The sequence below is a fragment of the Puma concolor genome, chromosome B2, assembly GCF_028749965.1.
Source record: "Puma concolor isolate L17-30 chromosome B2, mPumCon1.1.hap2, whole genome shotgun sequence".
Classification (NCBI taxonomy): Eukaryota; Metazoa; Chordata; class Mammalia; order Carnivora; family Felidae; genus Puma; species Puma concolor.
In genome coordinates, this window is record NC_141671.1 from 6,962,366 (window position 1) to 6,976,543 (window position 14,178).

Sequence of the window (14,178 nt, forward strand, 5' to 3'; positions counted from 1 at the left end):
TACCTAGGGAATATTAAACCATAAACTGAGGTCGATAATGAATGCGCAGAATAAACCTGGAAGTCATCAAATGACAATGACTTAAGGACTAAGGATAGAGGAGGGTAACATCGATGGTGGAGGGGCAGAGAAAGAGAGGGAGACAGAAGATCCGGAGTGGACTCTGTGCTGACAACAGAGAACCCGATGCGGGGCTCGAACTCACGAACCGTGAGATGACCTGACCCAAAGTCGACTGTTTAACCAACTGAGCCAGCCAGCGGCCCCTAGAAGACACAGTCTCATAAGACAGTGTGTTAACAATCAGCCTAGGAGGGGCGCCTGGGTGGCGCAGTCGGTTGGGCGTCCGACTTCAGCCAGGTCACGATCTCGCGGTCCGTGAGTTCGAGCCCCGTGTCAGGCTCTGAGCTGATGGCTCGGAGCCTGGAGCCTGTTTCCGATTCTGTCTCCCTCTCTCTCTGCCCCTCCCCCATTCATGCTCTGTCTCTCTCTGTCCCAAAAATAAATAAACGTTGAAAAAAAAAATTTTTTTTAAAATAAAAAAAAACCAATCAGCCTAGGAGAAGATTTTGGAACTCTAAGTCCACTAACTTTGGTTCTGACTACTGTGTTTGGTAGAATGTGAGGAAAACAGTCATCAAATAAAAAGCTTGTTGGGTGCCATGAGTGATCAAATGATTAAAAGGTGCAAACTCCTGTTATAAGTTCTGGGGGTGTAATGCACCATGTGGTGACTATAGTTTAAAAATTAAAGGGACACCTGGGTGGCTCAGTCGGTTAAACCTCCGACTTCAGCTCAGGTCATGATCTCACAGTGCGTGAGTTCGGGCCCCATGTCAGGCTCTGTGCTGACAGTCCAGAGCCCAGAGCCTGCTTCAGACTTTGTGTCTTCCTCTCTCTCTGCCCCTCTCCTGCACTCTCTCTCTCTCTCTCAAAAATAAACAGTATAAAATTAAAAATCAAAATAAAATTTGAAGTTTATACCTTCTGATCATTTGACCACTCATTTCCTGTCTCCCCCCCCCCACCCCTGTGCCAATCACAGATCTGTTCTCTGTATCTATGAGCTTTGTTCCCTTTACATTCTTCATACAGGTGAGATTATACAGTATTTGTCTTTTTCCATCTGACTTATTTCACTTATTTCACTTATGCCTTTGAGGTCCGTCCTTTGTTGTTGCAAATGTCAGGATTTCCTTCTTTTCCTTGGCTGAATAATATTCCATTATGTGTGTCATGTTATATATAACTATATATGGTTAGATGTTTCTCATGTTGAAGCTCGAACCTATATCAAAATATTCAGAAAATGTAGGAGCCAGCAGAGGTTTGAGTGGCTGTAAACTGGACAGTGTGTGCCTTTTTCTCTCATTTACATAAAGCAAGTGAGATACAGATCTATTAGCGATAGAACCACACTTTGGTTCTTCTCTATGAATTGGTAGCTACACGTACCCTCAATGCAGTTGAAGTTCAAAGCCTTACGCAAACCATACCATGTACTTTTCTCTGTCCACTGTCCCTCACCACCCATCTCATTATTAAGGTAAAGCGGATGATAGGATAGGAAGAGAAAAACAGAGTGGAGTTTAAGCCTCAGGCGACTGGTTTACTTTACTCAAGGGAACTCTTTGATCCAAAGAAACCAAGTTCAAGACCAATCACATCATTATGCTACAGCACATTATAAAAGAAGGTATATATTGAACGTCCCCAATCATTCATTTGAGTCATTTTGAATGTCTTTCTCCTCTGAATTTAAGTTGACCTCTTTGTTTCAGTTCCTGTCTTTTTTTCTTGTTTGTTTTTTGTTTTTATTTTAAGGTAATATAGCTGTTTGTATGTCTGTATTTTGTAATATTTTGTTTGGGTTTTGGTTCAAATGATGAGATACCTTCTGGAACATTGGTTTGATTCTCATTAGAACAACAGATTAGATTTGAGTCAGATTTAACCAACCCCAGGCATAGAGCACCTGCAACATGCCTGAACCGACGTTCCTCACGTGAATCCCACCACATCTATGTGATGAGTTTTATTAAGTGCATGAATATTTTCCTTCAAGGAGCTGGTAAACTAAACAACCAGGAACCCACTGTCTTTCTCACTACAGCAAAGCTGACCGCACAAAGGTTTCCATCGTTGTAAGTCTCCAGCCCATTTGTGTTATGTTGGTTTTGAAATAGAAATGACAGTGGTTGTGAAGAATCACAACGTTTTGGACGTACAGGGAATTCAACACCGTGTGTGAGGAGATAGACACGTGTGCGTGCACTCACACACACTCCCCCTGGCTGTGTGTGGTTCCTGGTGTGGCGGCTAAAGAGGGATGTTGTCAGAAGCAGAGGAATTGTTTTTAAGAGTAATCACTTTGAAACAGGAAGTGTTTTACTTGTTCTTGTTTTTTCTCTTTTTTCTTTCTTTTAAACAAAGGGGGACTTGTTTATAGCAGCTCAGATATATTTTGTAACACATCATTAAAATGATCCAAGCCAGGCCGTTCTCAAGAGCCAATTTTTTAGGTAATGATGGAATTGTAATACACAGGAGCCAGACAGCTTTTTCTGCTGATTCAGTCAGATCTGGGGGAGTGGGGGGAAGGGGGCTTGTATACACATGGTTTTCTCCGAAGACAAAATTAATAATTTTAAAAGCACCTAAAATATAAAGAGGAATATCCTAGGACTCCAAATTAATAGACCTATCTCAACATGTATTTCTGTCTGCATCAGAGGATCTAAATGATTATCTGTTAAATGGCAGTGATAATTTAATTTAATTTTGTTTCAATTTATTCTATTTTATTTTATTTTTAATGTTTATTTATTTTTGAGAGATACAGAGACAGAGCATGAGTGTGGAAGGGGCAGAAAGAGAGGGAGACACAGAATCCAAAGCAGGCTCCAGGTTCCGAGCTGTCAGCACAGAGCCCGACGTGAAGGCTCGAACTTATGAACTATGAGATCCTGACCTGAACCCAAGTCGGCTGCTTAACCCACTGAGCCACCCAAGGGCCCCAGTGATAATTTTAAAGTACACCGGATACCTAGTTTGATTTTTCCAACACGTCCCCAAACTTGACAGTGTAGCTTTTTTCTTTCTTTTTTTAATGGTTTGGGGGAAGAAAAGTCACTATTCAGTGTGTGATCTCTAAGTTCATTCTAAATGCCAGTTTTTCATTATTATGCAAAAATAAAAGCACATGTGCCTAGACATTTAGCATTGTCACTTTAACTCACACATTTCCCGTCTCTGCTGTTTGGAAAAGAAACCCTGGTAATATACAGTACCTTGTGTATATTCTTTTCTGTGTGCCTGCCAAGGGATGGATTCTCGCTTCTGTTCCTAGACAACAGAGATGTCATCAGTTGTTATGAGAAAAGACAAGTTCCTAAATTCAGACCTTGAAGGAGAAAATCGTTTTACTTCACCTTTAGTAAGGATTTCATTTGTAAATGTTCCTGTCAATGAAAACATACTGAAGAAGACAATGACTGAACCTTGCAGCAAAACAATGTGGCAGAAGGAAATTACGCAGTGGCAGAACCTGGAATGCTGGGATTTGCTATCTGTAGAGACAAGAAGGCTTTCAAGATCATAAATCTCTCCTACAGTCTCATCATTGAGTAAAGGTCACCTACCTTTTGGTATTCAAACCAACCCTTTTTCCATTTAAAAAAAAAAAAAAAAAGGAGCTCAGCCACACAATGAATGGGAATGCCTTGGAATATAACTCAATTAAGTTTCACAAAAGCAAGTGGATATAAAATCATAGAACCTACTGAGAGAGACAGTGACAGAGAGAGAGAGAGAGAGAGAGAGAGAGAGAGAAATTGAGAGGTCAAAGGCAGCTATACAAAACCAACTTTGGTTTACTGTAGGTTTTGTTCTTAACAGTCCCCCCTTTCTTATTTTCACAGGTACATGAAGAAGAAAGCTCACAGGACATCAAGAGAAGGGCACAGCAGTATCCTCTGAAAACAGGTAAAAGGTGGGATTGAAACTACCTTCTGATGTCAATTTTTTTTCTTTTTTTTAGTGAGAAAGCATATGTGCAAGATAGAGAGAAAGAGAGAGAAAGAGAGACTCTCAAGCAGGCTCCACTCTCAGTGCAATCATAACCTGAGATGAAATCAGCCACTCAATTGATTTTGACCCCCAGGCACCCCTCGACCTTCTGATTTTGAACAAAGAAGAGACTTATCTGGAAATCTTGGGAATACAATAGGCAGTCCCCTATCTGCCATTAGGTTCTGCAATTTCAGTTCCCCACAATCAACCACGGTCTGGAAGCAGGTGACTGTCCTTCTGACGTAAGGTCACTAGGTCACTAGTAGCCTGACACTAGGTCACAACGCCCGAGTCCCTCACTTCACTTCTCATCATGTGGACATTTCATCATCTCACATCGTCACAAGAGGAAGGGTGAGTACGGTACAGCATTTTGAAGGAGAGAGAGAGAGAAAGACCACAGTCACTAATTTGATTACAGTATATGGTTACAATTGTTCTATTTTATTGCTAGTTATTGCCGTCAATCTCTTGCTGGGAGTAATTATTTATAAGTTAAACTTTATCATAGGTATGTATGCATAACACAACCGCCTGTGCTAAGATTTAGTATGTTTTTATTAAAATTCACCTCGTTTTGCTGAGCCCAGTTGCTGGCTGATGCAATGAATTTGTTGTTACTTCCAATTCATGGCATATACGTAATGGACGTTCAAAAGAGAGGGGGGAAAGGCAGAGGAGGAAACGAAATATCGCAGATGACACTTGGGCTTTGGAAGATAAGCAAGATTTCAATAAATGAATATTGCAGAGAACTTTATATATATTTTTCCTATCCTATTGTATACTTTGCTGCCTATCACCTCCTTCACCAACATCCACCAAAACATATCTTACACACAGTCGTCCTAGTCATGAGACAAGAAAAATAAAAACATGAAATGTCGACACCACCACCACAAAACGTTGTCTTTACGATTTTACTCTTTTTAGGCAGCTGTAGAGAATTCAAGAAACACACAAAGGAAGGAAGGCAATTAATTTGTGAAGCAAAAATCTCATTTACAAAGAGGGTAATAAAAGATCCATAATGATAAAAAAAAAATAGGTTCTCGCAAGGGTGATATTACTTACCTGTTCGTAGCTCCTGCCCAATGTATTGAAAAATGTTAGAGTTTAGGAGGGAGGTTGCTGTCAAGATAAATGGAAAATGGTGCTTGTCGATGGCAACACAAACTGGTGTGACCACTGTGGAAAACAGCATGGAGGCTCCTGAAAAAGCCAAAAATAGAACTACCCTATGATTCAGCAATTGTACTACTAGGTATTTATCGAAGAAATACAAAAACGCTAATTCAAAGGGATACATGCACCCTGGTGTTTATAGCAGCACTTGCCAACAAGAGCCAAATTATAGAAAGAGCCCAAATAGTCATCGAATGAGGAGCGGATCAAGGAGATGTGGTGTGGAGTTATTTCTAGAGAGTGTTGTAAGCCCTGGGAAAGCGAGTGGGGTAACTGCTGACGCGCAAGCGATGTTCTGGTCCCAAGGATGTAGAAAGCGATAGCACTGTGAGAACAGAGCCCCATGATCTCCCAGGAGCCAGTTAGGGAGCAAACCCAGTGTAATTGCTTAGCGGCCCTTGGAAACCGCACAGCTGTCCTGCCTGCTTTCACGTAAACACCAGAGGTGCATTTGGTCTGTGTCTTGAGGCTCGTCGTGTTTTCCTTTCGTGCTTTAACGTGCTTTAATGTTTACACCTGGTGAACGTGAAATAAAGACTATGTGCGGTTTGCTGCTGCTGTTTTGCCAGCAGAAGCACCCCGCACGTCCGCTCAGTCTAAGTGTCCGAGAGCTTTTTCAGCTCGTAGCTCTAATGTGGTATGTATGCATGATGGAATATTACCCAGCCATCAAAAAGAATGCAATCTTGCCATTTGCAACGGCATGGATGGAGCTAGAGAGTATTATGCTAAGTAAAGTACAGAGAGACAAAAACCATCTGACTTTACTCATCTGTGGAATTTCAGATATAAGACAAATGAGCAAACGGGGGGAAAAGAGAGAGAGAGAAACAAACCAAGAAACAGACTCTTGACTCCAGAGAACAAACTGATGGCTACCAGAGGGGAGGTGGGTAGGGGGATGGGGGAAATAGGTGACGGGGGTTAAGAAGGGCACTTGTTGCAAGGAGCACCGGGTGATGTATCCAAGTGTGGAATCACTCAATTCTATACTTGGAGCTAATATAACACTAGATGTTAACTAACTGGAATTTAAACAAATGCCTAAAAATTTGGAGGACGCCTGGGCTGCTCAGTCCGTTAAGTGTCCAAATCTTGTTTGGGGCTCCATTCATGACCTCATGGTTTGTGAGTTCAAGCCCTGAATTGGCCTCTGCCCTGACAGTGAGGAGCCTGCTTGGGATTCTCTCTCTCCTTGTCTCCTTCTCTCTCTGCCCCTCCTGTGCTCTCTTTCTCTCTCTTTCTCAAAAATAAATAAATAAATACTTAAAATTTTTTGGAAAAAAAAAAGGAAGGTAGTGCTGACCTTTGATATGAGGGCCAAAGGATGGTAGACCCCTGGCAAATTTCTGGGCAGACCCAAAAAGGCTTATCCTGCTCCATATGTCAGTATCAACCCCATTGTGAAATAATGGGGTAGCGGTGAAATGGCTTCTTAAAAGATCAGACAAGGTATGGCGGACCCAGGGCTCGAACTCTGCCTCCGTGTTTTGGACCGAACATTCACTTCTTGAAGCTTTACGATTCTTTATCTTTGAATAGTGAGGTGTTCTAGAAACATTGTTTGTAAGAAGGGGATTTATTTTCAGTTTTCACTTTTGCTTTTAGTTTCCATGTGGCTTACTTGGCATTTCACCTGTGCCAGCCAGTTGTGTCTCATTCTACGAGCAGGGATTTAGACAACGTCAGGAAATGAAAGGGCCAGATAGAAATCGTGTGTTCGGGCGTGGAAATTCTCAAGGATGTACACAAATGTCATTTCACCGAGTAAACGAAAGAACTGCAGGGGCAAGCCTGCGTCTACTGTTTTGTGATAACTTCAGTTCCAAAAGCAATATCCTATGAGATATAGACTCTTCACTGTTTGACTTTGAGAAAATCAGTAGGAAGTATTTATATGTGTGGGTGGAAAGGGCCTTTTATGAGGAAAGTATATTTATTATTATCCTCCCTAATAAGATTATGTCACCAGACAGGATTTGGGGGGAAAATATTCCAAGAATCAAGCTTTACAAAAAACATAAATGTTGAGGGAATCCTGGAACAACTGAAATCCTGGGATTCTGCATATCTCTTGAAAAAAAATATTGAATATGCACATAGGTCTATAACAATCCCTTGGAAACAAAAAGTGAAAACATATGCACATAAACAAGAAATAGCCTTCTTTGTAAATACATATTTTGGCTTATAAACATGCTTATGAGCATAGTCCACACATTGGAAATTTATGGTTTTTTGGAGTATCTACCAAAGACTTGAAAAAGGGGCTGTCTTTGGCCCTTTTTCCTTCCCCACTGATTAATTTACTAGGGGATACTGGGAAAATCCCTCATTTTTCCTGTGTGTCCGTGTTTTCACTTCCACGAATACATCTTGGAGCCAGAGACAAGGCGATCTCTGCCTGCGGATAGTAACAAAGAGCCTAATAACTTTTAACAAAAGAGGCATTGTGCTTTTTTCAGTTTATCAATAATGTATCTTTGGGTATTCCTTGGATGTTGGCATCTATTTATTTCAGGCCATTTGCTTTTTATTTTTGTCTTCGTTTTATGGGCTCACACACGGTCTAAGTTGAAGTAGCTGAGAAGATTTCTTAGATCAGTTCTGCAGCAATTCTCTTACTTCATGTTCACGGCTCCTTTGTTCCTTTCTCACACGACCTCAAGATTTCCACAGAGGCACCTGGAAGCCAAGATCGTACATTTGGGAAGTATGTCACTTTTTCCTCTGTGTTGATCTCTCATTACTTACCTGTAAGTGTGCTCCATTGCTCAAAATTAATGTACAAGGTGGACCAAACAGAAAATTAAGAAGGGAGCCGAGATGATTAAGCAACAAAACAAATACTATAGAATATAAAGTGCTCAGCAGTTCAGCTAACTACAAAGTCTCTGTGTACAACATCAATTGTACAGAACCTTTATTTATCATCTTTTCTCTTCTTAGTATTTCCCATTTAAAATTAATCTTAGGGGTGCGCCTGGGTGGCTCAGTCGGTTAAGCGGCCGACTTCGGCTCAGGTCATGATCTCGCGGTCTGTGAGTTCAAGCCCCGCGTCGGGCTCTGTGCTGACAGCTCAGAGCCTGGAGCCTGTTTCAGATTCTGTGTCTCCCTCTCTCTCTCTGACCCTCCCCCGTTCATGCTCTGTCTCTCTCTGTCTCAAAAATAAAAATGAACGTTAAAAAAATTTTTTTTTAAATAAAATTAATCTTAGGGGCACCTGGGTGGCTCAGTCAGTTAAGCATCGGACTTCAGCTCAGGTCAATGATCTGGTGGTCCATGGGTTCGAGCCCTGCATCTGGCTCTGTGCTGACAGCTCAGAGCCTGGAGCCTGCTTTGGATTCTGTGTCTTCCTCTCTCTCTCTGCTCCTTTCCTACTCACACACTGTCTGTCTGTCTGTCTCTCTCTCTCAAAAATAAATAAGCATTAAAAAAAATAACAATAAAAATAATTTCATATGGTTATCTTGGTTCTTTAAAAATAGCCTCCAGCACCCTTATGTTTTTTTTTCTTTCTAAACCACACCAATTATAAAAATAAACCGACAAAATCACAGACGAAAAAAGAGGAAAGCCCCAAACATATTTAAAGATGCAATTCCACAAGGCCAGAAGGATATTTTGATCCCTTGGGATAGCTTTGCCTTAACTGCAGGAGGAAATGCCTTGATGGCAAGGATGGTGGTGAACTGGGGGAAATTTTGATGTCTTGAGCATTCAGAGCTCAGTTTGACAGGAGAAAGTAACATCAGTCGAATGACTCAGACCCGGGTTGTTTCCCGTGAAAATTTGGTGATAGTCCCCACTTGACTTGTATGCAAAACCATCAGGACTGTTCAGCCATAGCCACCAGGATTTTTACATGCAAAGCTGGTCTAGGTAGCTAAGACGGCATACTTATTTCTGGCAACTTCCAATCCTATGTGAAGTGTGTAACTGCTAAAGACCTTGTGCGTGATGTTTGTGCATGGTTGCTGGTGCGGAGTAATCACTTACTATGTGAATAATCTCACTTCAAACAGAGGACAGAGGCTAGAACTTAGTAGGGAAGAATAATGACTAGCCCTTAAAACAGGGCTATCAAGAAAGCATAGTACCAAGTGCTATGGAATAGACAGGAAAACTATTTTATGGGTAAGACACAAAGGGTACGTGTGAGCGAGCATCCAGGTGGGCTCAAGATCTAGGGTAATACATTCATCCCTAAAGGTGGAAGGTAATAGGGAAGGAAACGCTAAATGCAAACTTTCCCTCCTTTATAATTTTGCCTCCAGGTGGCTCTGAGTAAAAAGATTCTTGGAGATAATTATGAACTTTGGGCCTGCGAAGTCTCAGTACCGTATTTATTATATTCCTGTTTTTAAAAAAATCTTGTGAATTGAACATCTGAAATAGACTTTGAAATAGGATAAATCTATTTTAATGTAGGTATGATGTTGAACAGAAAAAAATCTCTAAATTGTACATTTGTTCATTTTTCTTTTTTATACCTGGTTATTCTAAGAGTTTGAATTTTAAAAACTATGTGTACCTCTAGTGGCATAGCTGACTTTTATAAATATTACTTAGTTCCATATCTACTTACACTTATAAAACAAAATATAGGAAGCTGGAAGGTTCTTCTTAGCGAATGCATAAAAAAGGCTGAGCAACCAGTCACTTTGTATTAACTCACATCTCTGGCCAAATCAGACCTCCTCAGCATGGCCACATAGACACAATGATAAGGCAGGTTTCTGCCAACATTGAAATTCACAAATAGACAAGGTTCTATGATGGTTACTTCTGAGAATTCCGCAATAGAAAGAAATACATAATCTTTGACCATAAGACTTTTAGAAAGTTCAGAGATTTTAGAACCATCCAACTAACCAAAGTGGAAGATTTGGGAGAAAATTTCCTTCTCAAATTAAAAATATATGTTCAGGGCACCTGGGGGGGGGTCAATTAGTTAAGGAACCGACTTGATTTTGGCTCAGTTCATGACCTCACAGTTTGTGGTTTTGAGTCTGCACTGGCAGTACAAGAGCCTTCTTGGGATTTCCTCTCTCTCTCTCTCTCTCTCTCTTTCTCTCTCTCTGCCCATCCCCTGCTTGCACATGCTCTGTCTCTTTCTAAAAATAAATAAACTTAAAAAAATATATATATGTGTGTGTGTGTGTGTGTGTGTGTGTGTGTGTATTCAATGACTACTATTTTGGGCATTTGGTTAACTTTTTACTGAGTATTTTGGCTAAAATTTCCCTTTGAAATTCCGCAGAAACATTCTCCCTTACCACCATCAGTTCCATAGAATCCTAATTACTTGTAGCCTATATTATTTCAAAATATAATTACTGCCTTGTTTCTGCCTTCTCTTACAGTAGACTATTTTAAAAACCACTTCCAATTGAATGTCTTACTCATTTAAAAATGTTAAAGTATTTTTAATTATTGAAAAAATGGGAGAATACAGAAAAGAATAAAAAAGGACATATTAATCATCCAAAACTTCACAGCAGAGCAAACCAGAGTTAATATTTGGTTTATTTCTGTTCAAACATCTCTAATAAATCTACATTTACAGGGATATTTTACAAAATTGAGATTGATTGGAATATATTGCAATCTGATTTTGTTTTAAGTGTGCAATGTATCAAATGCATTTTCATGGGTTAATTATGACTTGAGACATGTTTTAATGGCTTTGAATTATCTCAGCATATGCAACAAATATTATTGTTTACACATACAGACAGATTCAAAATTTTCCCATTACAAATAACACAACAATAATCGTACATGTACATAAGTTTTTAATTTTTAACAAGCTCGCTGAAGTAGAACTATTGGCTTTAAGTTTATGAATATAATTTTTTTAAGTTTTTATCTAATTGCGACAACACCCACAAAAGTCCCTCGGTGTCACTCGGCTAATCTTTCTCACAGTGGCTGTTGTGCATAGATGGGATGCAATCTTCTTTCCTAAACTGGATTGTTCCAGAGAGAGAAGACCATGATCTATAACTTTGGTGATATCTCCGACTAATTACGCTCTCAATACACTTATCTCATATAAAGACTCTCCAATCTCCATCCCTTCTCCTGACTTTTGCTGAATAGGAAGGAAGTTATCCCCAAACTTGCTAAAATACATAGGCTTTAAGAAGACATAGTCCAATATAATTGGTTCAGGCAGAGACATTTTACCCGACGCAGTTGAGAACTGAGAACGCTGGGTGGACAACGAGGTGAGAAATAGAGGTGGGCCGTGTCCGTGGTAGGATGAACAGTACCTCCCACGCGCTGGATTAAGCAAGGGCATGTGGCTCTTGGGTCGTGGAGCATCTGTGCTGCTTCCTGATGTTACGACGCACTATTTCCCAGGCTTTGCTTTCAAGGTATTTCTCTGCGCTCTGACTCTGGAAAAGCAGCAGGGGTGCGAGATGATGGTGGAACCAAGATCTGGTTTGAAGATGGTGTGGAGAGGAAACGTCCACGACAGCAACACCTTCGTGCCTCACCTGTACCACCCACCACGCTTCTTGGGTCTTTTTCTTTCAAAAGTGAGTAAAAGAAGCCTTCACCGCATTGCATTTTTCATGAAAAGTGTATTCGTGTATTTCCAAGTTGTCATTGATGATGTATATAACTTGCTCAAGTGAAATAGTTTTCTGTCGGCAAAAATGGGATGAAATTAAATATATCGTAATTTCTCCCAATAAAATAATGAAAAAAAGTTCTCATTTTAATGCATTTTGATACAGCAATGAGGTATTCCGAAGCAAATTAGTGTTGTTACGTGAGGATTGAGGTGTATAATCATGTGGGAGAAAAGCAGATTACAGAACACTTACTATCATAATTAAGTGTGTATATATATATACGTATATATATGTATGTATACATACATATATATGTATGTATATATACATATATGTATATATATATATACGTATATATATGTATACGTGTGTGTATGTATATATATAATCTGAAAGCATATAAAAGACAAATTTTCTAGAAGTAACCGATGTCTTATTTTAGGCATATATACCTTGGTTTAAAAAATGCATTTTGGGCCGCCTAGGTTGCCCAGTCTGTTAAGAATCTGACTCTTGATTTCCACTCAGGTCATGATCTCACAATTTGTGAGTTCGAGTCCCGCGTTGAGGCTCCACACTGACAGTACGGAGCTTGCTTGGGATACTGTCTGTCTCTGTCTCTGTCTGCCCATCCCCCACTCACTCTCTCTCTCTGTCTGTCTCAAAATAAATAAACATTTTTTTTAAATGAATGTTGCCAGATTTCACTTAAATTGTTTAGACATGTAGGACTTCAGCTGTAGTCCTAAATGTGGAGGTTGCCCAGTTGTGGAAATGTAACATCCGTTGGGTTACCTGCAGGGTACAGAGGGGGACAAGGCCAAATACTCTGGCCACAACCAGAGCTGAAAGAAATTATTTTCTTTCTTCAAGTTTTCTCATGCTAAAATTTTCTAAGTAATGATTCCCAGGTTAGCAAAGAATTGCTTCTTACTGAAAAATCTTACAGGAAAAACATGCTTTTTCTACCCTACTCCCCCATGAAAGTGTTTAAATTTATCGATTCAATATCCATCTGGAGCTTCCCACATTTGCTTTTGTCCTTGACAATAGGAAGAATATTATCATTACCTCTGCATGCACAGACGTAGTCTGAGGTTAGAACTTTTCTTGAACAAATACAAGGGGATTAAAAGCATCGTTCTCTCCTGGTAAAAATATCAAAGCTTCTTTTTTGTATAAACAAGTGATGATTAACAGTGATAACACTTCTGAGTTCATATGCGTGATGTTTAAATCAATTGAAATTTCATAAGTCTAATGAAATAATGAAACATGTCATGCTAGTTAGACTATTTTAAAATAAAAATATGGGCATGTTTAGTCGGTCATTTTGTTCGCTCCAATGCACATTTTAAATAACTTACTTAATTTTGAAAAAATTCAAAGAATTCACTTAACTTTTAAATTTGGCTTTACCACTTCTAGTTCTTAGAATCCACAAAGGGTTAGATCTTTGTAGCCTATCCTTTACTCATGAATACCGGCATATTGATTGCCAACAATAAACTAGGTACAATATGAGAGTAAGCTTAATCTTAGATCTGTAGGTTTTTTTAATGTTAAAGTTGCAAATACTTTTAAGGCAGGTGAATACTTTTTAAGGTCTGTGTTGTGTATAAATGGGAAATAATTTGATATTTCAGTCATGGTTTTCACTGAGTCTAAAGGTGACCTAATTCTTTGGAAAGTAAGGGGTAGGTCGACTAAGACTGATTACTACTGATTTTAACAAAGAACAATACATTAGATGGTTTATATATATCATCCCATAGATTCTTTACAGTAATTTAATAATGAAGTTATTAGACCATGTATTAGTCTCCTCTTGCTGCCATAACAAATTACAACCAATTTAGTGGATTAAAATAAGACACATGTATGAACTTACAGTTCTGGAGGTCAGAAGTCCAAAATGGGTCTCATGAGGCCAAAATTCAGGTAGTGGCAGGGTTGCCTTCTTTCTGAAGCTCTAGGTTGGGAGGTTCCCTGTTTCGCCTTTTGCAGTCCCTAGAGACTGCCCTCGTTCCTTCACTTTGTCTCAAAAGCCAACATTTGCGTCATTCCTAACTTCTGTTGTCACACCTCCTCCTCTGGCTCTGACTTTTCTGCAACCCTTTTTCACTCATAAAATCTTTGCATGTGACAAACTGGGGCCATCCAGATGATCCTGGATAATCTCCCCAAATCGAGATTCTTAATAACAATCTGCAAGTTCTCTTTGACCTATCAGATAACACATTCATAGATTCTAGGATTTAGGGCATGGACATCTTTTGGAAGATCATTATTTTTATATGTGAAATACTATTTCTCTCATTATGAACCAACAATA